Source organism: Takifugu rubripes, chromosome 2, assembly GCF_901000725.2.
Source record: "Takifugu rubripes chromosome 2, fTakRub1.2, whole genome shotgun sequence".
In the NCBI taxonomy this organism is placed as follows: Eukaryota; Metazoa; Chordata; class Actinopteri; order Tetraodontiformes; family Tetraodontidae; genus Takifugu; species Takifugu rubripes.
The window spans coordinates 12613882-12638950 of NC_042286.1; the positions used below are offsets into that span (position 1 = coordinate 12613882).

The 25069-nt window shown below is 48.5% G+C and overlaps 1 protein-coding gene across 2 annotated transcripts in view; it reads left to right on the top strand.

Annotated features, from left to right (window-relative positions):
* The window catches only part of lrfn5a (leucine rich repeat and fibronectin type III domain containing 5a), a 52929-nt gene that overhangs the window by 4532 nt on the left and 23328 nt on the right, over window positions 1-25069 (top strand). Inside the window, exon 2 of one of the 2 annotated variants that reach the window (XM_029832918.1) lies at window positions 18451-18551. The exons of the other annotated variant lie outside the window; for it this stretch is intronic. The gene's annotated coding sequence lies outside the window, so the exon portion shown is untranslated. The remainder of the gene's footprint in view (window positions 1-18450; window positions 18552-25069) is intronic. 2 annotated transcript variants of the gene reach the window in all.

Genomic DNA, 25069 nt, shown 5'->3' on the forward strand with positions numbered 1-25069 from the left:
ACAAACATCTACAGGATCTTCAGGATGTATTGGAGCGGTGAGGGATTCAGCACCATGGAGAGCTACGGCATGAAAACCTCTTTCTTTATAACATGGGCCGTATTTTCATGACTATAAGGGGCACCTAAAACACTGAGATGTGCACCTTATAACATGGGGCGCCTTGTGTGTGGACTGAGTTCCAAAATCTGCTGTGCGCCTTTGGTGGGTGCACTACGGTAAACGCTCCGCCAAACGATTAGTGGCACACCTACGCATAAGGATCTCCTAAAATGGCGCCGGTCAAGCGAGGCGCGTATGTTTTCGCTTTAGGAGGAGGTGGCATCTCTCCATACGCGCAAGGCTGCCCGCGGACTACCAGGAGAGGGTGGCCATCTTCCCTAACCAGGAGAGGGTGGCCATCTTCCCTAACCAGGAGAGGGTGGCCATCTTCCCTAACCAGGAGAGGGTGGCCATCTTCCCTAACCAGGAGAGGGTGGCCATCTTCCCTAACCAGGAAAGGGCGGCCATCTTCCGCACCTACTGCCGCGGTAAGATAACCGCGCCCAGCCACATCACCAACATGGATGAGATCCCTCTGACTTTTAACATCCCTTTGATCCACAAAGTGGAGAAAAAGGGACCAGCATGGTGGCGATACGCACACCGGGGCACGAGAAGTTGTCGTTCACCGTGGTTCTCGGCTGCCACGGAAACGGACAGAGCGCTGGATGACGGAAGGCGAACACTCCTTCACAAAGACTCTTTTGGACCTTTTTCTTGTTATAATATTCAATTCATAATGTGCACCAGTCATTTATAAAGTCAGCTTCCTTATAGCAATGGAAATGTCAAAGTATAAACTTCAATGGCTTAAACCCCTGTGATGAAAGGAGCCATTATAAACCCACATAAGAACAACAAAACATTTGATGATTCCTGGCTAGCATTACAATTTCTTCTGGTTGCAGCATTTATCCAACGGGAGAAACACGCTGTTTCCTGACTATATTAGCGCTGTCTTTTCCACCCTCCACTGTCTTCTTTTCCATCTTGTTTATTTAACGTCCTTGTCAAACTGTCAGTATTTTCTGACGTCCTACTCACCGTCATCAAGCTCCAGCTGTTTGATGTAAGGCTGCGTTCAGACTCTAGCGCTAACACGCAACCCCGTATCTGTTGGCGTTTTATCCTACAAAACCAACTGCACTTATCATTGCGAAATGTCCATAATCTCAACAAAACAAAAAATTTTAGGCATTTGTCGGCAAAAATATTTATCTAGCGCTTCACTTTCCCAGTCGCGTATTTTGTAGCCCAACCACAGGGAAAGGCATTTTTATGGAGTGTATTTTAATCACGGCAATGAGGTCATCAGTGATAAACGGTGTTGTTTTTTGGAGCAACAGACGGACTGAACACTGAGTAGATTAAATGGTGCATTTAATTAAGAGGCTTGGGATCAGGAAGTCAGAGATCAGTCTTAGCCCTTACCAGCAGTAGCTACATTTTGCCTGGTCTAAATGTGCGGGCCATCTGTTCACTCTCAAAATAGAGCTACATCCAGTAGAAGGTGCAGGATACAAACTGGTTTAGCTTTGCTTCCTGTCAATAGAACCGGTTCATACAACTGTTTTTGCACATGGACCTGGAATGAGTTGGGTTAGTCAATTATATCACCGGCATCTTCTGGAAGCCTCTACCTTTACCATCCATACTGTAGGCTTTTAATTGTTTCTCTAAAAGTAAAAACATATTTTATAAGCTTTGTCTGTTTTTGTGGATACAAGTTTGATACAAGCCCAGTCAGTATGTTGTCTTTGCTTTGACATCATATCTGCAAGAGAACGCTGGCTCAGGCTAGTTAAGTTTCTGCCATCTGCTTTACAAAGCCGGGTCGACTTTTAAATCACCGCATCCCACTTAGCTAGCATTTACCCTAAATTCTATAAAAAGAAGCCAGCTAATCCTTGCTGTTGGCATAGGTTTTGAAAAGTCTCTGCGCTTGGCTCTAACCTTAACTCAGCAAGCTGATACTCGCAAACAAACACTTCAAAATTTCGAGGGCTCCATTTATTCAACTAAAGGGTATTTGCTTTTGTATTTGGCAGAGAATTTCATTATATTTACAGACTACTGACGGGATACTGAACATCCCACTTCTTTTAGTTTTCCAATAATAAAACAATCCAGAGCTGGGGGACAGAATAGTGACACATGAGTGCATTCTCTGTAGGATATCCAAAAGTAGTCTCTTTTTTTCTGGTCCGCAGATGAAGCAGAGCAGCACCGAAATTTGTAACATACCAGATTACAGAACACAATATCAAAGTAAGCAGATGTTTTTGGGGCCAGGCATCGAGTCTCAAACAGCATCGCATTCAACTTGACAGGACTGATCCTGGTGCCAGTAGATTCCTGGCAAGTTTTACTTTTTTGATGTTCTGGTCTTACTTAAAGGAGTCCCATAGCCCCAATGGTCCCTGGTTTCCCGTAACACAACCACAGAAAAGAAAATGCTATCTTGCAAGCCGATGTTTTTGAAAAGGACTTTGATTAGAATAAGCCAGTCCGTGTGCATGTGTCTGCGCGTGTCTCTGCAAACAACTGGATGAGTGTAAACTCTCCTTATCTGATGCTCTCCACAGTCGCAGCATTTTTTACATTTCGGCGTAGACAGGTGATTACTGGATGAGATGCAGAGTGTGAAACAAACACTCTCAAACTCGTGGAGAGAGCCCCCATGAGCTCTCACAGAATGTCGACACCGAGAAGAAGGTAAACACAAAATATCTGCTTATACAGGCATGCACAGGCATGAGTAGGCCCCTAAAAGGTTGGACAGCACTACCAGGTGCTCTCTGTCCCGGAAAACATGACTCAGCCATTTAACAATACCAAACAATGAGTCAACACATTAGGAAGAAATTAACCAGTAAACTATACAACTTATAACTGACATCTGGAGCTGATCAATTGGGGCACCTTGCATTAAACCCTACGAGTGATGAGAATTTTGTGGTATTTTAACCCCCAACCCTAAACCCTAACCCACGACCCTAAACCCTAACCCCCAAGCCCAAACTCTAGCCCACAACCCTAAACCTTAACCCCCAACCCTAAACCCTAACCCACAACCCTAAACCCTAACCCCCAACCCTAAACCCTAACCCACAACCCTAAACCCTAACCCACAACCCTAAAACCTAACCCCCAACCCTAAACCCTAACCCACAACCCTAAACCCTAACCCACAACCCTAAACCCTAACCCCCAACCCTAAACCCTAACCCACAACCCTAAACCCTAACCCACAACCCTAACCCACAACCCTAAACCCTAACCCACAACCCTAAACCCTAACCCACAACCCTTAACCCTAACCCTCAACACGAACTCTAAACCCTAACCTTAACAAGAAAGGAATCGGTTTCCCCCATGTTTCGCCAACATACCCGTGAGTGTGGAGGGAATTCCTCCGAGGTAAAAGCTGTGGAGAAGGTTCCCTGTTTCCACCAGGTGTGGGTCTGTGTCCAGCTGTACTGTAACGTGATTCACAGCCTGCGACCCAGTTGAGTTTTGACACGCGGCGTGACCTCATTGTGACTGCAGAGCCAAACATATCTGCAGCTTTGACAGGCTCAGCATGGCCAAGCACACAACTCACCTGAGCCTTTCAGGTCATTTCTGCTTGAGTTAAAGGAGATTCTGCTAGATTTCACTCTGCTGTAAAAGCAGTTTCACTCCTTTTTTAGGCTGTTAAGCCATTACAGAGATACCGCTTAGCAATAAGGTCATAGTAGCTCCGTTGAAAGGCTTTAATTGTGCTTTTATTGTCCCGGTATTGTGTGAGCTTGTCTGGGTGTAGCTTAATTATGTATCTATATATCTTTTGATACTGACAGATAAGCCTAGCACAATGTCAGAGCTACATCTGAAGTCTGCAGTCTCGGTTCAGCTGGGTCACTTGTGTGGGGGGATTACAGTAACAGTGCTATAAATGGAACTCTGATGAGCTTCTCAGGTCTACACATACCAGCACTTGGTTCCAGTATGATACTGGATGGGTGTCTGGCGGGAGGGGCGGGGGGTAGTTTTAGCAAGGGCTGTGAAAAGATAATTATCTCGTTGTTGAAATGCACATCAACAGTCGGTTAGCGTGGTCACTTTGTGTAGTGCGTCTGTGTCTTTAAGATGTTGTTGAACTGTATTATGTGGTTTGGAAGCCGGATGAGCAGTAAAACAAACCTCAACCGTCGCCATGTCTGATTGTCTCCGATCTATGATGTGCACCATCAAATACACAAACCAGAGGGCTGTTTTGATTCCTTTATTATTTATTCTATGTTTTTTTCCTTAACTTCTTTGCCAGATGCTACATCTTTGTGCTCAGTATCCGGATATCTTGTTACAAGATACTTTTGCTTATGGACAATTCCAGCCAAGAAAAAGCTGATATGTAGGTACGTGTTTCTGTTGGCGTGAGGAGCAACTAGTCTTCCACGATTTACCAGCCTACCTGGCTCTTCCAGGGCCTGCGGAAATCTCTGGCAGTCGCCAGGAACCCTCGAAGGCACATCTTTAATCTGTCATTAAGCCACCATCTCGCGCTGACACGGATTACGTTCACGACCGTTTATTTACCCTCATCTCCTTTCCTGGCAAGCGTTATCGCCACGAGGGTCTACAAGCATGTTTCAAACAGTCTCCCGGCTTCACGCCGTCTTTTTGACTTGAAAGACAGACATCAGCGCGTGTCCGATGCTTGATTCTTATGGAGAATGTCGGGTGTGGTTCGCCGTGAGCTGAAGCCATCTGGGTTTGTACCTCATTAGTATGTCTGGTGTTAACCTCTATTAATATTTATGACTGGGGTCTAAACTGGTATGAATATTCATTTTGCCTTTAGGTCGTAGACAGGTGGAGTGACTGAGATTCCAATCAGAAATCACGTTTTTGGGTCAGGACACTTGATGACCAGGAGCCCCTTAGCGTGCTTCCTTGATGTCATTAGATGTGCTTTAGTCACGCATGTGACCTGAGCATTATAGTTTTCCAAGTATGGTGCCCCTTGATAAGAGTTGTTACCTGTCAGTCACCTGTGGATGGACGCGCACGTCATGTGACCCGAGATCTGGATACAACTGTATCAAAGTTGGACTTTCATTGGACGTTTGGCCCTGAGTCAGCCTTTGATGTAAAGTTCTGTTGGAGTGGAATGAATTGAAAATGAAAATATGATTAAAAGAGTGTGTAATGATGGCAGTGAGCAGTGGGACACATCACACATCATTAACCAACAAAAAGTCTTCGGTTGGAGGCTTTTGAGCGTTCCCCAAGAGGCCTGCCCGGCGATCATTGGAGCATATCTCTAACAGTGGAGTGAATTACACATGCACCCTCACGTGCACGCATCCCCACAGATAGAGTGTTCTAGGTGGAGCCGAAAGAGGCTAACCAGGCACTTTATGGTGGCGTCAACGTGCACAACTTTGACCCACATGCTCCTACTCAGAAGGGACGGTTTCTCTTCCTACACAGACGAACCAAAACCATTGTTGGAGGAGCAGAGTTGCTTTTTTGGGTGGGTTTTTTTAGGAACCATGGCGTGACTGCTGCCTGGCGTCTCTACACGTGTATGTGTGCACGTCCAAGTGGTTTTAAAGACAAACACCAAGGGGAGAACAAAGAGCTTCCTTGAAGGATACGCATGAATTATTCACCCGGTCAGATAAGAGAGGGAATAGGAGTGATGGAGACTTTGCCTGACTGAAACAAAAGGACGGACGGACAGAGGGAAACCAAAGAGCCATGACGATGATGATAGACATCACGATGCTCCCTGAAGCTCAGCATATCAACACATCTGCAGGGTGGAAATCTTTAAACAAATCAACGACTCACTTTCTGTCAAAATGTGAGCGTAAGAATAAAAGAGACGCTTTTGGAAGTCACGCTGACTTGGAGGCAGTTTGTCCTGTGGAATCCAGAGCCGGCAGCGCTTGGGCTGAGCTGCAGATGTGCTTTATCAGAGCCGATGGTGGCCCCTCTCCTCTCCCCTCTTCTTTTAGAAATGCAGTGAGGCAGCAAAGGACAGGAGACCATCCAGATGCATTATCCAGTTTGAGGAACTTAAAATAAGTTCCTCTATCAACCACAAACAGCTGTGGCGATCGGCCCTGTCGTGCTGCAGCGGGATTAGTTTGGCTTTGGAGCACATCCAGCGACAGGAGGGAACATGGGACTTTAGAAAGTGATTAATGAATCGGTTTGAAACAAAAATGCCTTTGAGTCATGAACTCTTCCTCTATAATACACGAGAAATGTGTTTTACCTGCGATGACAGGCGAACCCTTTTGGACCAACTCAGGAGAAGACGGAGTAAAATAAAGAAGATAAAAGAGATGGACAAACAGTCGCTACAGAAAATGGAACCAAAAAGAAGATATGTGCAGTCGCATCTTTCATAGTGTGGCAGAGATAAGAATGAGGCGATAACAGAGTGAAAAAGGAAGGGAAGCCAAACACTGGATTTATGGAAGAACCAGATTGAATATCATCATTTATTCATGGGGAGTGGAGGAGAAAGGTGGGGGGGGGGGGGGGGGGGCGGCTGAAATGACTCTGGGAGGAGTTTTATGTAACGATTTATGTGTGTGTCTGTGTGTGTGGGGGGTCCAGTGAAGATGCTATGCAGAGTTACTCAGGACACCTGGGAAAAGGTGTGTGCTACGATGCATCACCACCCACTGCACACCTCATCCCAGGTCTGATCTTTGGGCCCGGCATGATGGCGTCCCGCGGAGGTCAAAGTAATTAAACGCACTTTTGTTCCGGAGGTAATTCGAATCCTCTGAGACATCATCGCGTCGCCAACGGCAGCCTGCAGCCTGCTTTCACACATCTGCATTCAGGGAACGCTACGCTGCCTGTCGCTGTTACATTTGAAGGTCCTTTCCCTCTCAAGTCGTTGATTGGATGAGACCATTATTCAACTCAACATGTGGCCATTTGTCTCAGCTGATGCTCGGGGTGATATAGGAAAGGTCCTAACGGCAGAATGTGACTGCATTTTTAATCTGTCTCCAAAGCTGCAGGGGAGCTAGCTGCTTAATACCGGCTAGCAGCTGTTCCTCCCAGAATGACAAGAAGCCAGCACTACACACAAACACACACAGCGAGGCTACCAGATGCTGCCTAGACGAGGTAATTGGGAGGAAGAATGGTTGGGGAAAAGAAGGATGAGGGAAGTGGACAAATAGTTTCTAAAGTTCGGACAGGATTGAGAGGGCGGTGCGAGTTTGAAGGGGACGCGAACTGGATAAAAGTCAAGTCTGGCAAAGTGTGACGGGATAAAAGGATGAGAGAAGTGGCAGAAGAGGTAGCGGAGCGCTGCGAGGGTGGAGAGATAAAGGACAGAGGAGGAGCGGAGGAGTCAAATTCACTGTGGCCAAAGTGAGATTTGCCTCAGGAGACACAAACGGACTTAGCAATAAAGGGGCGCGACGTCCAGCGGTGGATTCTCAACACTGCGAATACGGCTAAAAAAAACAACAATTATAAAAAAAGTTACTCACAAATCTCTGACTCCTGCTGCCCATCATCTCGAATTTCCTTTAATGTTTTATTCATCGGATCGATCCAACGCTCTGTTTACACGGAAGGGCCGCGGTTAGCAGAGCTGCGAGGTTCTGGCCTTCCTGCAGGGCGCTCGCATCCTCCCACGGTCCAAAAACACACAATCATCTGACCGGAGCCTCACAACTGGAAGCTGCCGCTGTACGTGTTGACAGGTGTTAAACACACGCAGCGCAGGTTGAGATGCGATAATCCCCTCTTCGCTTTCTTTCCCATCTCCTTCTGTTCCCGTCCTGGTCACTGCTGAGTCATGCTTGTGCTGCAGCGTTCAAGGAAGTTCTAAAGATATTAAGCCCTCACACACACACACACACACACACACACACACACATCGGCCTGACCATTTAAGCACTGTTTGTACGGCTCAATTCGGTTAGCTGTGGGCACGCTGGGAGCAGCCTCACAGGCACGTTTCCCAACACCCCCACTGCGTGTTTTTGTGTGTGTTTGCTAATGGGCCTGTGGCAGCGGGCTAAGGTTTAGATTCATTTAGATTCTAACGATACCGGCGGAGAGGCAAACAGGATAAGACGGGCGGGATGAAGGGCCGATAAAGGGAAGGTGGAACCCTGCTGCTGTCATCATACGTACGTTTTCTTTGGTGTGTGTGATGCTGTTTAAAACGCGCGTTCAGTGGGCGGGATAGGAATCCGCAGGAGGTGGGACTGGGCGAACGTGCCGCACGCACTAGCGGCGTTCGTTAGCATTTGGTTGAGATTTTGACTGACATTAGCAAATTGCCTCCCCACAATTCCCCTGATCAGATTTGCGTACACACACACGCACGCACGCACACACACACCACCAGTGTTGGCAGTGAGCCCTGCCTTTGTGCTTCCCAACAAACCGGGATCATAATGGAGGCGCCGATCATCATCCCAGACACATAGAGGGATAAACACGGGGGAGAAGGCATAATGGAGATGTGTCAACATGAAAGAGGGAATCGCGGTGGCTTATACGCCTCGGAACAATGTTCACAGAAACCAGCAATTATGAGGCGAGCCTAAAACGGGCCTCCAAATGAGCGCGATGAATATTGCTGGTTATATGATGCGTGAGCAACAAAATGGTGAGACACACAGGAATTAATCATTTGGAATGGAAAGTGATACATTAGGATTCCTGTCTGTATTATTCAAGACTTTCTATAACTTAACTTTTTCATAACAGCTGACGAGGAAGGGGGTTTATTTTCTCTTATTAATTTTCACTTTCCATCCCGACAGCTGAAATTATGCTTCTGAAATGACGCTTGCATTTGCCACTTGGAGCCGAGACTGGCCGGCAATCAAAGCATCAAGAGGCTTTTGATGTCCTTACAGAAATAGCAATTATTTTGTGTAAGATTAAAGAAAAGAAGCTGTTCTGTTAATGTCTGCATGTGCAGGATTTCTCCAAACTGCACGTGGGTAGAACAGCAGCCGTCACATCAGTTTTCATCCATTGTAAAGTTATTTTTGTCCCCCCAAAAAAAAAGCATTTCCACATTTCCTCATCCTGACCAGTATGAGAGCGGCGCCGCTGCACTTTATGGAAATATATTGCTCTGGGTCTTTTTAATAAACTATGGCTATCAGATACTCCCTATATAACCTGCAGACGGAGTACTTTTAAACTCCCGGACCCACATTAAGGAGCAAGAAAGCTGCTGCGGGGATTGATATTAATAATTGACATTAAAAATCTATTTAAATATATGAGCTTTTTTATTCCTGAAAATGGTTTATGGATGACATTTAAAACCTCTGTGGTGTATTTTTCAACTGCAGTGGCACGTGCTTGTGTGTGTGTGTGTGTGTGTGTGTGTGTGCGTGTGTGTGTGCGTGTGTGTGGGTGTGTGTGTGTGTGTGCAGCTATAGTTGACAGCTGCTGGAGTTAAAGGGTCGTTACCACTCTAATCACCTCGTAACGAGGCCCTGGAAGAGACAGAACGCTTCTACCCTTCGGGCGGCCGTCTCCTCGCCTCTCTGCTTGACCCTCAGTCACTGGAACACACGGCAGGTCCGTGACCTCTGCCCTCGCCGCACGGTGAGGGCAGAGGTCACGGACCGGGCAGCGGCAGTCGGGAGCCCCGCGAGAGAGCCGGTCCTGAAGGGTGGGTGGAAGTGGGTGCGTGACAGGTATTGAGCAGAGCGGTTGTGACATCGGGCGTGCTCGGTGGGCAGCGGCGTGACAGGATGTCACAGGAAGGCGCAACACGCAGGAGAGCGCTGAGCAACCTGTCACCATCGCAGTAGGAGCTTTTAGCACTCCTTAGCAAAGCAGCCCTCCTTTAGACTGGAAAGACACATCGCACGTAGAGAGAGAGAGAGACGTCGACACGCAGAGACACTCGGGGGAATCGCGCTGGGTTTGCAGCTGGAAAACAAGTTTATGATTAGATCAAACCGGTTTCCGGTTGAAGGAGTCAGACTGCAAAGACAAATAACCGATTTCTTTTCAGAGTAAAAAGGGATTATATAGCCGGCGAAGCGGAGGACGAGCGCTGGAGGACTAGCAGCTTCCTCATCAGCCTGCTCAGAGTGAGCAATGACTGAGTAGCCCGGGTGAAGGTGGGCGGATCTTTCTGGAGCTTTAAAGAAGGTGGTTTTAAAGACTTGGTGAAAATGCAGCGGTGCTACGAACGGGCTGGCACTGGCGAGTGCACGTGACCCGGGCGAGGACCGGACCGGACCAGACCGGGAGGAGAAAAAAAGGGTGCTGGAGTCATGAAAGACCGCCTGGAGCGGGACAGGCCAGAGTCACGAGCCGCTCTGCACGCGTGCATGTGAGCGCACGTCAGAATGAAGGAAGTCAGGATGTGCGTGGGCGTTCACATTAATGTTTCTCAGCGGAAGGCGGGGCGGGGGGGCAATAATGAGCCTTTGTTGTTGTTTATTGCTTCTGTCTCTTCATATTGAAGCTATTGTGACGGTTCAATAAGGTTCTACTGGTTCTGCTGTTTCCAGCCCAGTGGTCTGGATTCTGAGCACCATAAAGCATCGTGCAGGTACGTGCACGGTTGATGGGGGTGCATGTTGTTTGTTTCTTGCTTATTGGCCTCATATATCACACGCATGCTGACGCCACCAAAGATTCGGCTCTGACAAATCACCGACACCCCGGGTGTAAATCAGGGTTACGGCGCACTTGGCTTCACCTGAGGGCGACCTCGTTGTGGCAGACGTCCCATTACCCAGAAGGAAGAAGCGGGAACTCATCCGCGTCTCAGCGCACAAACCGTCTCCCTGCTGAGGTCAGATCCCACCTCAGCAGTTAGCTTCTCGTTAGCTTCCCATTCCAGCTGAGCCAGTAGGCTGTGGGGAGGCTGCTGACCAGTGCTGACAGTGACAGGACTTCAGAGTGGCTGCTGGAGCTTGGTTAGGCGACGCAGCCCTGTCAGGCGGTGGTTTGGGCGGTCCAGAACGTGGACTCCACACGGAGCTGGACCTGGGCAGCCCGTCCGAGCTCTTGACTCCAGGAAACACCGACTGGAGATGGATCATCTCTGCCGCTGTCATCCCAGATGATCTCTTCTTCCTCCAGTGTTCAGAGTTTGGGTCGGAGCTTATTTTGGGCATTCTGGGATCACTGCTAACGGCATTACATCCCTACAGCCCTGCCTGAAGCGATAATAATACCACCTTATCTGAATCGTCAGAGGTTTCACCTGTTAGAGCCCAGACAGGAAGATGAAACAGCAGAGCAGCTCTGCTACCACCGATTTAGAATCTCGCCCGCCGAGCCAGAAATCTGGCGTGATCACGCGTGATCTAACGGCAATGAAAAGGAGGAAACACAGCACCAACGGGAAAACAAGAGGGCATCAAAGAAAAGATTATGGGATACTCTTCTGAGAGTATCTGCTAAGACACTGGGCGTTGGTCGTCTTTTCATAAATTAGATTATTGCACGTATGCAACAGTGTTGAGGTGAGAAGGTTCCCTCCTTTTGGGTGTGATAACGATAATTTGAAACATAATAAGATTCATTTCTCTGATTAGCAGCAGATGAGAGCCAGATGTGATACAGAGCATTAATAAATGATCATCCTTAATAACAAATGATCTAGCAGAAGCTTTAATGTGTTTTTTATTTGCTTTACATGCTCTCTAACGTGCTTCAGACCCGAGCCCAGAGTTCTGCCCGTCCACATCCATCAACCCTGCGATGGCTGATGTCATCACATCGGTATGAAGTAGTAAAGTAGTACAGTCGTAAAGGTTACTTCATTCATACGTCTAAAAAGCCCCTCTCGGGTTTTAAAACCAGCCCGTCTTTCGTGCGGACCAGGTCTGAAATGTGCACGTTGCTCCTCCGCTCGGCTTCCCTTTGCTTGGACGCGTTTCCTGATTAGCGACCCGCCGACATCAAAGCCGACGTTCCCTGTTGATCACTGCAGGGAAATTTCTCCTCTGATTTCTCAACATTTGAAAGGTTTGATGTGGCAAACAAACAGACTCCCAAAATGTGAGATCCTCCCCCCACCGGCTTCACAAACACAAACACAACTTTGGGAGAAGTTGACTACTAACAAATAGCCCCAAAAAAAAGTCTCCCTTCCCGACATCTTACTCATTATTGATTAAAGTAATTAATGAAGCGGGGCTGTAAATCACAGTCCCCAGTTTGTTCTTTGCGTTTTTATTTAATTATTGTGTTTAACTATTCATCAGGACCGACTTGGGTCACGTTTTGGTCCCTGACGTGTTTTCCCAGGTGCCTCAGACTGGAGAGTGTCCAACAGCAACAAGCTCATTAGCATAAAGTTGCTAATGGGCAACATGTTAATGCGTGTCTTTGACACGTTCGTCCACTTCCTGTCAGCCACACTCAGTGTTAATCACCTGAGGGGAAAGTATGAACATGTCGTACACCGAGGGACACCCCAGGGCTCAGCCCTCGTCCCTTCATGACTTTTTCTATCGTGAGTCGCGTCACTTTAGAGTCTAAAGACTGGTAAGACTCTAAAGTGACGCGATTTGCGCTGTTTATGGTCGTCTCTCAAAATTGAAGAGGCCCCACAAGTGTTGGTTCACTGGACCTTTTTTAAGGTGGTTTATTTTAAATCATATATATTTTTGACTTATTTGGCTCATTGGCATGTCCACCAAATTCAGGTTTTTGGACTACTGAAGGGAAAGAACACATGGAGAAAGGCCTCTGGCCCAAAGGGGACTCAAACCAGGAACACCTGAAAATGCCTTTTCACCACATTTGGCTAACGTTTTAACCGCTAAGCTAACATCGATTCTCTGTATCGCTTACATATGCTGCCAGATGCTCCTCACTCTCAGATCATTGACGCACACTGTGAGATCCTCGATGGCACACAGAGAATGAATAACAGGGACGGACGTTGCCGTGTTGCACGTCAGAATGTTGGCTATTATTCAAAGAGACGGTCGCTAATGTCACGGTTACCAGATGGCGAGGCCTCTGCCGTGCGCTGATGTAATACCCACATGGGTGGTATAGCTATTATGCATCGCCGTGTGGATTAAAGATTAATTTCCAAGAGATGAATGGGTTTGATGCACAGCAGGATGATGTGTTCAGGTTAGTGACACAAAAGACGAACAAACATCGGAGGATCGCTATCAAGCGTTGTTTATGCACACAATCAGCATTTAAGCAGCTTAGCGGCGGCGTATTATCTATTCTGTTCAGGGGCTCGGCAGTAGGTAGACGGTCCCCAGAGCTCGAGCCTGCTGGGAGTCAAGACGTGGCGAAGAAGCTGCAGAAGGCTGAAAATAGAGCTACGTGCTATCAGCAGCATGTTGAGGCTTTTCTCACCTCCCCACACGTGAAATGCACAGAAACTGTCCGTCTATCCGTCCGTCCATCTGTCTATTGTGTAAGTATAATGTTTCCCTGGACAGCCGAGGTCCCATTTGAAGACCATGGAGACAGAGCAGCGCTCTCACTCTGACACCTCTGCCTCGGTGATTAATATATTTCCTTTTTGTCTCTCCGAGGATTAATTAATTCACACGCTCTGCTCTCAATTTCAGATATCTCACTCCATTTGCACTTGGTGCCTTTAAGCAAATCTGGGGAACATTAAAGAGTGAGAAATCGACTCGTTCATAGAACCGTTCACCCTTGCATCCAATCAGATCATATGTTCCCTTTTATTATGGTGCCAACAGTGTTCAATTGCGCCTAAAATCGGTAATTCTGAACTGATTAAAGGTGCATTAGGTAACGTGCGCCTCATTAACTGGAGGAGGGGATGAAAAAAAGCACAGGAACAGGAAACTTTTCAAAACCCAGGCAGTCAAAGAACACATCTAAACCCCGATGATGCTCCCCCGTCTTGTCAAACAGATATCGCTGGCTCCGTTGACCCTACATCTACCTGTCGGAGACAGTGAAGATTTGTGCTCCACACCAGCCATTTCTTTATTTGGCATTTCCTAATTTACTCCAAAACCATCTGTCTGGCTGACTGGTGACGCGTCCCTAAAATAAATTTAACGGTCTGGAACGAATAATAGCCTTATTCTGAGTGGATTAGACAGACTCATGCCTGGGCCACCTGTTTCCTGGTACCCAAACTGTGTAGTTCCCCAGCGAAATACACTTGTTCAAATAAATGAAACTCGATTTCACCGCTTCGACGGACGCCAGCGATAGGCTGAAGGTGCTAAACAGCCGCCGGCCTCTGGGGGACCGCTTCAGGGTTTAAGGTGGGGGCAAATTCTGGTGGTAAAATACCTCAAACTGAACGGAAACATTCCGTTAAGTGTGATTTCAAAGCTCACCAAATGCACGAAATCCCGCATTCGCCTCGCTTGTAAACAACTAATGCGGAGGCTAGTGCGTTTTTAGAGCGCTGAGGTCCTCCGAAACCACGCGGTGCCCAATCCAGACACCTCAGCACTCTCGGGATGAGAACTTGCTGAGTCGGCGGTATTGATCGGCAACCTGACGCTCTCCCCCAGACGAATGTGGCCATTGTAAATGTAATGTGCCTCTGTCGTTCATCAGTGCTTAACATACCAACACCATTTCCTGTAAAGATTAGCGTGACTGTAAAAACCCAGCGAGGTTCGTGACTTAAAGGGGACGGATGTATGGAACGAGTGGGACCAGTTAGAGGAGGACGAGGTTTTAAGAACACGACTTTACTCTGGGAGGTTTGAGAATATAAAGACGAATTCTATCCATAACCTTTGGTCAGAATTAGCTTAAGCGCGTGGCGTTATTGTTTCAATATAAATGTCGGATTTCGGTGAAAAAGCCGTGGATCCTGTAACCGCATTAAACAAAGCAGAGCAACCTAAATGCACTTACGCTGCGCCCTAACTCAGTTATTCCTTTGCATTTCCGCTCTCACTGGAGCCAACTTCCACACAGGCTGCACATTAGCTCCAGCTAACTTCTGCCTCCGTGTTATTCTGCAATTAAATGATAAAATGATTCCTACAAAAAGAGGGATGGTTCCCTTTTCTTTCGGTCTGAGGCCTAGACTGTTTTGATTTCAACTTCCGTTCTGATTAAATTAATATAATCAGTAAAACCCGTTTCAATACCAGGGGTAGAAATGTGTCTGTAGTGAGGTGAAAATCTTTATTTAATGGGGTGACATGACAGGCATCTGAATAATCAGCGAGTAGAAAGAAACTCTTTTAAAATGCTGTTTTTTTCCCCCAGTAAAATATGTATTATTCTGCCAGAATGCCCTTGGTGACCTTCCCTTGGAAAGGGCCTGTTTTAAAATGCAGCCACATCCACATTAGTGAATTAATAAAACATTGGTCTCAAATTTGGATGCTAACAATACAAAGATGGTTTGATCTCGGCCGAGGTTCTGCAGCCAGACGCGGCGAGAGTGGTGCTGGTGGGGAAGGGTGGGCAGAGATTGATAGAGACGGGGGGGGGGGGGGGGATCCGCTGTGGCTGGAGGAGAATGACAGATGCAGGGATGAAGGATGGCGCAGCTGGAAGGACCCCCCCCCATCCCACTCTGGCAGACATTTTCGGACCCCGTCGATACACCAACTGGTGACGCAACTGCGCTGTTTGCTTGGAGCCGACGACGCCGCGGGGCCCGTAGAGAGTAGCGATAAGCTAACGAGCTCGGAGAGAGCCGGGAACTATCGAGCCGCTGCTAACTTTTGACGTATAGAAGCCAAAAGGGTGCCGTTAAAATCAAAGGCGGCTGCTGGACACTTGTTTCACGCAGCAGATCAAAGCACATGTGGGCAGAACACGTTTGCCAGGTGTGTTGAAAGGCTCAGCAGTAGGCCACGCCCTCTGCTGCTGTCCCACGCCTCGCGTGAGCCGTCGGCCACGCCTCGCTCGCCTCGCTGCCTGGCCGAGCCGCCGTGTGGGAGCAGCTCCTGTTGTGGTGCTACTGCTGAGTGGCTTTGACTCCAGCATCCTGCTGCACTAATTACACTCACTCGTCTCCACGGTCGCTGCTTATTTTCTCTGCAGCATCAAAGACGGAAGCGCCGATTAGATAAAATGTGAATTAAACACGATGGGAGACGCAACAAATGAGTAACAATAACGGGCAGGAAAGCAGATTTTAACGGAAGAAGACGAATTACCTGTGGAAAAACGACACGCAGGAGTCGAGGCAACGTGTGAACACCTCAGGGGGGGGGGGGGGGGGGGGATGGTGGTTGCCGCCTGTTGTTCTAAACTCTCCAGTCGTTGCTGCTCCAGATGTAGAATCCTCCAACCTGCAGCCGCGGCATTGACGAGAAGCAGATTAAGCTTAACCACAACAGGTCTGTTGTGAAATCTAATGGAATAATGGAAAGACCACGTGTTGCAGCAGCACTGGAAGCTGCCCTGGGGGGTCCGACCTCATGAGAGTACACGTGCCTGGGTTATCGTCCAGACCATAATGTAGCATCACCCCGAGGGTGTGATCCATTAGCCTGTAGCAGCAGTCGTGTGTCCTGCTAGTTAGGGACGTCCTCACCATATGTCCCCTCCACCCCGGGTCATTTGAGACTATCCGCCTGCACCGAGTCCCAATACAGCTAACAGGAAGTGAGCTTCTTTGAGGTACTAGCAAGCATGTAAAAGAAAACCTTGCACGTTGGTCAGAACCGGTGAAACTACCGGGATCGGTTCCAGGAATAACAGGTTCCCATTCCCACGTTCCTACCCCTGTTGCCTCCTGCCTACTCGCTGACGCTGAACGTGAGGAGAGTAGCACTCCAGCTGTACGTTTCCATGACGGTGGCGTTGTACGCGGAGATCTGGGGGTGTCCGATGCTGTTGGCTGCAGCTATAATCACGTCTGGGAAGGAAACGCTGAAAACCGGAGGTGTAGGATGACCTGGCCTCCAGCATAAAGAGGAGATATCATGAATAAACGCTTACACGGGAATCACCTTGGCCCTACCGATGTGGCTCTGGCACCATTTAGCAAGGTCGGCTATATTGACTGGGTCAGACTGGACCCCCGTGACTTTCCGGGGTGTAATTAACAGCTTCGGGAAGGTGGAAATCCCAGAACATGTGGCGAGAGCAACATCTGCCACGGCCAAGTTACGCAACACCCTGGAAGCTGTTTCTGCTGTGCTGGCAAATTAGCAGAACTCTCCAAAGTTGGTTTATTTGGGGTCGTGTTCAGGGTGCGTCGGCATTCAAAGGAGTTCATCAATAAACAAGTATTTGGACAAGAGGACAGCTAATGTAGAATTCCCGAATCAATCCTTCATTTATTGGCGTCTTTTTTCGACAGGAAGTCGCTGCTGCGGCCACATTTGCTGACAGAGGCCCAGTTTTACCGCTCAAGGTCGGATCCAAAGATGGGGATTAATAATTCACATCTGCGATCCATCATTCAGCCGGATTCATAGGTTCAAAACCCATCGAGCCACTTGCTGGAAATGTTTCTTTGATAGGCAGAGTCGACTTTTTGTTGGAGGTTTTAGGGTTGTTTTTTTTTCTTCTTCTTGGTTTTAGTGTGAAATAATCAGAATCAAAGATGGAAGCGTTTCTGAACGATGGCGAGCAGTGTTGGATGGTGGAGAGATTTGTGCTGTTGTCGGCAGATTTTATTATTGACCGACTGTGTGTGTGTGTGTGTGTGTGTGTGTGTGTGTGATTCTGCCTATAACAGACACTACACACACGCGCTATTGATATGAGATATTGTTAACTCCTCCCCTTGGTATCTTGATACCTTGTACCCTTTCCTGTGTCCTCCACCTCCCAGTTCTCCAGTCCTTCGTGTCCCCTTGCACCCTCTTCATTTCCTGCTCACCCTCTCCTGCCCCCCCACCCCCACCCACCCCCACCCCCCTGCTCTCCTCCTTGCCTCGTTTTGATTCCTCCTCTATCCCTCTCTCGCCCTGCTGGCTCAGCTGGTACAGAAGCCGCCTTTGTTTCTGCTGCGTCCTCCAACCTTTGAAGGAGGGAAGCTGAAAAGCAAGAAGCATGGGTGGGGGGGGGTGTTAGGGAAATAAAGCATGGCCAGGGGGGGAAAACCAAATGGGAGAATTGAGTAAAACCATGGGAATGGTGGGTAGATGAAGAGAAAAAGGATGAGTAAGGCTAACGGGGAGCCACGGGATCAATTGCCAAGGATGTTCCAATCATTATCCAGCACCAGCAGCGTAAGAAGTCCAATTTCCCGTGTGTGGGTCGGTTCTGTCGATGGGACACGTACTCACAAACGAGCACGCCTCATTTTGGCTCAGCGGTACGCTGTTGCTAATGGCCAGCCAAGCAGCTCATCGATGATCCTGCTAATTTTAGACACAGTCGATGCACATTTGCTGCACCATCAACCAAGTCGTCGCCAGCCGCGAGAGCGAGTGTGTGAAATCTGCTGTTTGAGTCCAACAACTTTATTTTCTCTCTCTTTTTATCCTGCAGAGTGGAAGCCAAAGATTTTGGAGCATCCTCTTCCATGAGGTTCTAGCTGTGGTAACATGTGAATCCTGCAGCTGAACCTTACAACTTTTACATCTCTAAAGGTAGAAGACTTTTTTTTGGGATTATATATTAACGTGCTTTTCCTTCCCATAAATATCTGACACAGCTTTGTCAGGCTAACGCTACGTAAGCAACTAGCATCCTGTCTTAGCTCCTGTTCCACTACCTTTTGATATATCGTTAAAAAGATTAGCTACCCAGGAGAAGATTCATTTGGAATTAGAAGTGATTTTGAGTGCTTGGAGCTTGTTTTGTCCTGCGATCACTTTAATGTGTGTGTTCCCCAGGCTGACCCACTTTGACTGTTTTTACATGACTCAGCGAGGCTTGCGGTGTAGCCAGTGGTGGATTTATCTCCCATTCTGTTAATAAATCATGATTTTCTTTCACTCATAACGCTCCTCCTAACGTGTTCCAGCAGAACCGTGGATGTGACACATCTTTGCACACACTTCCTCCCTCACAGACGGGGCTGCTGATACCCTCTCCCCTGCGCCCTCGCTGTCTTACCTAGCATGAAATCTTTTTTGTCGTTGTTTTGTTGTCCTCTACAGCCGTTACGTTCCGCGGCTAACCTCAACATGTCCCTCCGGGATGTCACTGACTGTTGAACTTGGCTTGAAAAAGGCAGCAGGGATGGACAGAGGAAGAGAGCGGCGAGAGATCCGGCCGAGCTTTAACTTAATTATGGCAAAACTTGCAAACTTGGCACCTTTTACCCTTGACGCTGTGCCCCGAAATAGCAAGATGGGTTGAAATTTAACTGCAGGACAACCTGTAAGGTTGTGTGTGTGTGTAAACGTGCATGAACTATACATTTCTATCCCCCAGGCTAATGTTAAATGGGCTCTGACCCTAACAACTCTCACACACACGGATATTATGGGTGTACTTGCTGGGATATAATCATAGCTGGAGGTGGTGGACTCTGAGAGCACATTATTCTGTGCTCACAGCCTGGACAGATGCAAGTGTGCTGACCCATGCATTAGTGTTTGCCAGGCCTTTCACACCAACCTCTTATCGCCCTGTAATTATGGCCATTTTTGCAGGTTGCACCGGTGGCCATGTTGACTCTGAAGCAAAGTGAAGAAACAGGAATCAGCACAATGTAGAGGAACCTTTTAACATGGCGATTGGGGAGCAGTTGACTGCCACTCTAAAATAATATATCAAAGTCAAGCCCTAATATACCTTAAGATAGCATCCTGCCATGCTATGTGCTCACCTCTGACGTTTACAACGCAGCTGTTAATGTCTTAAAAACCTTTTTTCAGATAAATTGTTTTCATATCTTTATTTTAGATCCAAAGCACCGTGTGTGAGTAGTTCAGGTACAAAGGTGGCAGAGACAGTGGACGATGCACAGGCAGCCATCTTGGATTTTCTTCTGATTTTGTCTCTATAAAGTCTGAAACGTTCCATTTGAAGAAGGTGCTGCTCAGCCAATCGTGTTCCTGCTGAGCCCCCGTGAGCCAATTACTCGTTCAGTCAACTTGTTTTTCATGGTGAAACAGTGAAGGACAGAAACTGAGGTCAGAGGTCGTAGCATCTGTTGAGCTGGTGATGAAGACGAGCGACCCAGAGACTCCCCCCCACCCTCCTCGCTGCTGCTTCAGGGGGAGACGAGTGATGCGGGGACGCAGATCAAATGGCAGCAGTTTCTTTTATCTCCTTTAATGAACGACGTGTCACATTTCACTGCTGCCGAGTTCCCTCTGAGCACCGACGGGGGGAATTTAACCTGCAACTCTCCGGCTTCTCTGAGCCACATGAACTCAAGCTCTTTATCCAGTATGACTGTGTGTGTGTGTGTGTGTGTGTGTGTGTGTGTGTGTGTGTGTGTGTGTGTGTGTGTGTGTGTGTGTGTGTGAGAGAGAGAGAGAGAGAGAAAAAGAGAGAGGGGGCAATCCTCATCTGTTGGGTAAATCACATCAAAGACTCATCTTCCCCTGTCCCTCACTTCCTTTGATGAAAAGGAGGATGGATGGAGGGAAGGAGGGAGGGATGGAGGGAGGGAAGGAGGGAGGGATGGAGGGAAGGAGGGAGGGATGGATGGATGGATGGAGGGATGGATGGATGGAGGGAAGGGAGGCAGAAAGGAAGGGGACATGCAGAGGGGGATGAATGACTGACTTCAAGTACGCTGACGCGGGCCTGGCTTGACGGATGTGGGGGCTGGAGCGAGGACGTGAGGTGGAAGCAGAGTGACAGAAGAATGGACGGATAGTTGTGACCTTTCCGTCACCCTGCTCAGCACCGGAAGGTCACCCACCTCGCCTCTCTCTCCTCTCAAGCGTCGCCGCTCACCCAGCCTTCGCCACCAACAGCCTTTGACCTCTGTTTTCTCATCTTTCCCTTTACCATTTTCTCCTTTGTGTCCTAATCTTCCTGTCATCGTCCTTCATCACCTCTCTGAATGATTCTTTCCCTGGTTTATCCCACATTCCATTTTATTATCACTTCATATTCCTCTTTCATCTACACCCCCCCCCCCCCCCCCCGCCCTTAACCTGCTCATTAGCTCCTCTGGTAGCTTGCTAGTGTGTGTGATAATCGTAAAAGGCTTTTTACTCGCCCTCTCTCGCCCTCTCTCTCCCCTCTCTCTCTCTTTCTCTCTCTCTCTCTCTCTCTCTGTCTCTCTCTAAAATTGCCATAATCCCCAAGGAGATTTTTCCGGCAGTGACCCATTGAGGGCCAGTCAGGTCTGGGTCACCTGGCCCACCTTTTCCCCCTGTTTCACCTCCGATACTTGGTGGGAACAGGGAGGAGCAGGAAGGTAGCAGAAGGTGGATAAAAGCATAGAAAGCAAAGAGTCCCGCATGAGAGGAACTGCCAAGGACACGAACCCCGAGGCATCGGGACAGCTATCGTGGAGCGGAGCAGCACAGAACAACTGGCCCAGGATCTGCAGATGCATTCAAGGAATGTTTGGAGCGGGTCAGCAGTTAAATTCTTGTTCTTGGATCATCCTGCATCAACCAATCATAAACCAGCATCACCCTGAGCCCTGAGCTGCATCTTCCCGCCCCCTCATTGAGCTACATTTGACCCAACACAAGATTCCTGATCAATCCCTGATCCAAACTGGGATACGGGAGACTGTTCCATCCCTCTTCCAGATGCAGTTACCTGACGACTCAGGTGACAGCTCGCGGGCCTGCCGACGCCGCCCGCTCTGCTTCGGTGCCGCTGCCGCTGCTGCTGAATCCCGCTGTGCACGTCCTGTTGTGACAGGTCAAAATGTCTCTTGTGCAACCTGTTTGGTGATTTGATGGGAGCTGACAGGTTTCCCCGCTTTCATTTGATCTGCCAGATGGTGCGAACGCACGGCCCATGAATCCAGGGCTCCATCTATGTCAACATGTCAACAGAGATGAAAATGGATCAGTCAGCACTTGTCATTTGGCCCGCGCCCGCGTAAAAAGATAATAAAATGTGGATTAAAACTAAAAGAAAACGGTAAAGCCCCTTTTCCCCCCTAACAACGGCGTGCGTTTACCTCTTCTCCCGGCTTTTTCTTTATCTTGCTTCCTTCTACAGGAGTGCATTTTAATTTTTTTTTAACTCATTTATTTGGTTTAAGGACAGGAAGAGAGATTCTGTCTCCATCACTCCTTCATCCCAGCGGTATTATCCCTCACCGCCTCGCAGAATACCCGAACCGGCCTCATTATGGGTTGTTCCTTTCGCCGCAGGCGCTGGCAGGAAGTGGAGTGTTCGAAACAGGAAGTGAGGGTAGCCGAAGCCAAGGCTGTTTTGGGACATTTCAAATCGCACAACATCCAAAAAGGTGATTTTGATGCTAAAAAGGGGAGGAGTTTTCAAGAGGATCTGATTTCTCTCATGCACAATATTTAGAATCCACGTTTCCCACAGGGAGCGAGGGCTCCACGTCGAGCTCTGCCACTGTAGTATCAAACAAGCAAACGCGTGCGAGTCTGTCTCCCCTCCCCAGTCACCTCTGGATCTCCTCCGTCGCTCTGCCTCTTTCTATTTCCGTCTGTACGTCCCTCTGCTCCTTCCAGGCGCACGTTCCTCGTTTCATCTCAACACGCCGAGCAGACCTGCGCTCCTTTACTGTACTTTTGGGATTTGCAGCTCCTTCACTGCTCCTTCACTCCAGTTTTATTATCTTACAAGGACATTCGTGACGAAAATGCCCATATTGGTTTTTCTGTCGTTCTCTAATTAATAACCTTGTGTAATGTCGCTACACTTGGTGTATTCGCTAACGTTCCGGAGCACCGACGCCCCGCCGAGCTTCATTTATGATGTGTTGTGTTGTCCCGGCTCCTGCTGTGCGTTCTAATGAAGCTGTTTTGGTGTGCGGACCTGTAAAACCACTGCGTTCACCTCCCCTGCAGCCAAAGACGTCCCCGCTAATATGCACGCTACTTCCTCATAGCCTGGACCTCTGCTGTGTACAACCAAATTATCATTCATGTCGCCATGAAAATGTGACACATTTCGGGTTCTTAGAGTCTATCTGACGTTACAAAAGAGCGTTTTAGTTGAACCTTGGGGGAACAGAGGCCTGGGAAGAAGAAGCGTTGGTCTGCGTGGCTGATTTGCCCTCTCCCCTAAACTCAGCGTCCATCTGTCCCATGACGTCAGTGCTGGGGGCTGTTTGGAATATCTAAACAGGAAGTGCGCTGTGGCTGCCCAGGTATGGAAATGATCAGCTGGGGCCATCAACTGGAAAATTGCTGCCTGCGTCGTCTTATTAATGCTAACGGCTCAAATATGTGTTCTGTGTGAAAGCCAAGTCTGTCGCCGGCTGCTGAATGACAATGTCGCGCTCTGCAGTGCCAAAGCATGTCTTCCATGACCGCGCTTGCCTCCTTCAGCGTCTCCTGCATTCAGCGCTGCGCCCCGTTTGCCGCATATCTGCCGACCCACCCATTCATTCAATATTTTCCCACAGTCTGTTTGCAGCAGAGCGGTGGGTGGTGAGAGCTTTATGTCCAGTTTTCTTTCTTAATTCGAGTCAATATTTCACTTTGTTGTTCCTGAAACCATCAGGCGGTCAGAGATATGAATGAAAATGGGAGTAGAGCGGCAAAAAAGTGTTGTGTGTGAGCTCGGGGTGGGGGGATCTCTTCCCTTGGTTTTCATCTCTTAATCGAATGTAAATAAAATTAACATGTGACATGTGAGGTGTGGCAGCGCTTCCTGAATGGATGCGTTCATTCAGAGAGACACAGAGAGGAAAGAGACGGATAGAAACGGTCGGAATGTTGCCTCCTGGATGTAGCTGGAGCAAAAATGAGGAGAGACCCTCGCAGCTGACGAAGGAGGTGTCGCTCCCCTGTGGCGTGGATTTATAGAGCAAAATGGAAATGCTGAGTGCTGCAGCCAGAACGCACGTTCAGAGCTGCAGCCGCGTGCAGAGGAGCACAGAAACACACTCAGGTTATCTTCAAGCTGCTCCAGATAGACTGATGAGAACCCGGACACTATCTCCCTTCCGATACTGTTATCCGCCATGCACGAGGTCGGAAAGGAAATGTTATGCTGCATGTTTTTGCATTAAAAGTGGGTGCAAAACTAGTTCTTCTGCAGGCGGCTGAGTGAGGAATTGCTGCTTTTGCAAGTTGTCCAAACCCAGCGTAACTCGGTCTGAGGCGGGGGGGGGGGGACCAGGACGCTGGTGCTGGTGCTGGTGCTGGTGCTGGTGCTGGTGCTGGTGCTGGTGCTGGTGCAGCGGGTCGCTCCAGACGCTCACTGTTAGTAAAGCAAATGGGTTTTTGACCGAGGCTGTTGACCCGGTGAACTGCTCCCTAACCTGAGCCCTGGAAACACACACTCCCCCGTGTGTGTGTGCACCTCTGTCTCCTCTCTGTGTCACACCTGGCTCCACACTCACCACAGGATCTTTGACACCTTCCAACAGGAGCATTTATTAGGCGTTAATCACCTGCGCGGCACCTTTTCACCAGCGTGACTGACTTCTGACAGATACATTTAGTACCGTCGCTCTCCAGGTATTAAATGGTAATTAAATGGTAATTACCGTTTTTCACGAGTGTTCTCACACTCGCGTGAAGGCACAAGCTGTATTTAACCTGGTTGTGTTGGTGAACTGGTGTGCACATCTACACACGAGTAAACAAGACGACACACATGCAGCGGTGAGCTGTGTTTAGCCTAGATACTCTGGGGATTAGCCAGTGCCTATTGATAAGTCTCTGGCACCTGTAGCATGGCACATGCTAACACCGTCAAACACACACACGCATACTGGATTCTGTCATGGGGAACATGAAGAGCGGTGAAACACAGCAGCCTGGATCTATGCTCACACGCATCTCTTCCCTAGATACGTTGTGAACGGACCACGTGGCCCTGTAAGGTCCATCATTACCAACCAGTCTCTGAGTCTGGGCTCTCTTTGCTCGTGGTTATGAAGCGACGCTCATGGCAGCGCCGCAGTTCATTAAGAACTGTTTCCCAGTTCCTAAAGATCAGATCTGACGTTTTCATACCAGTTCTGTCACGTTTCAGCGGGGCAATGGCAAGACAACCCTCCACAGCGTTGAACACGTTCATTACAGTT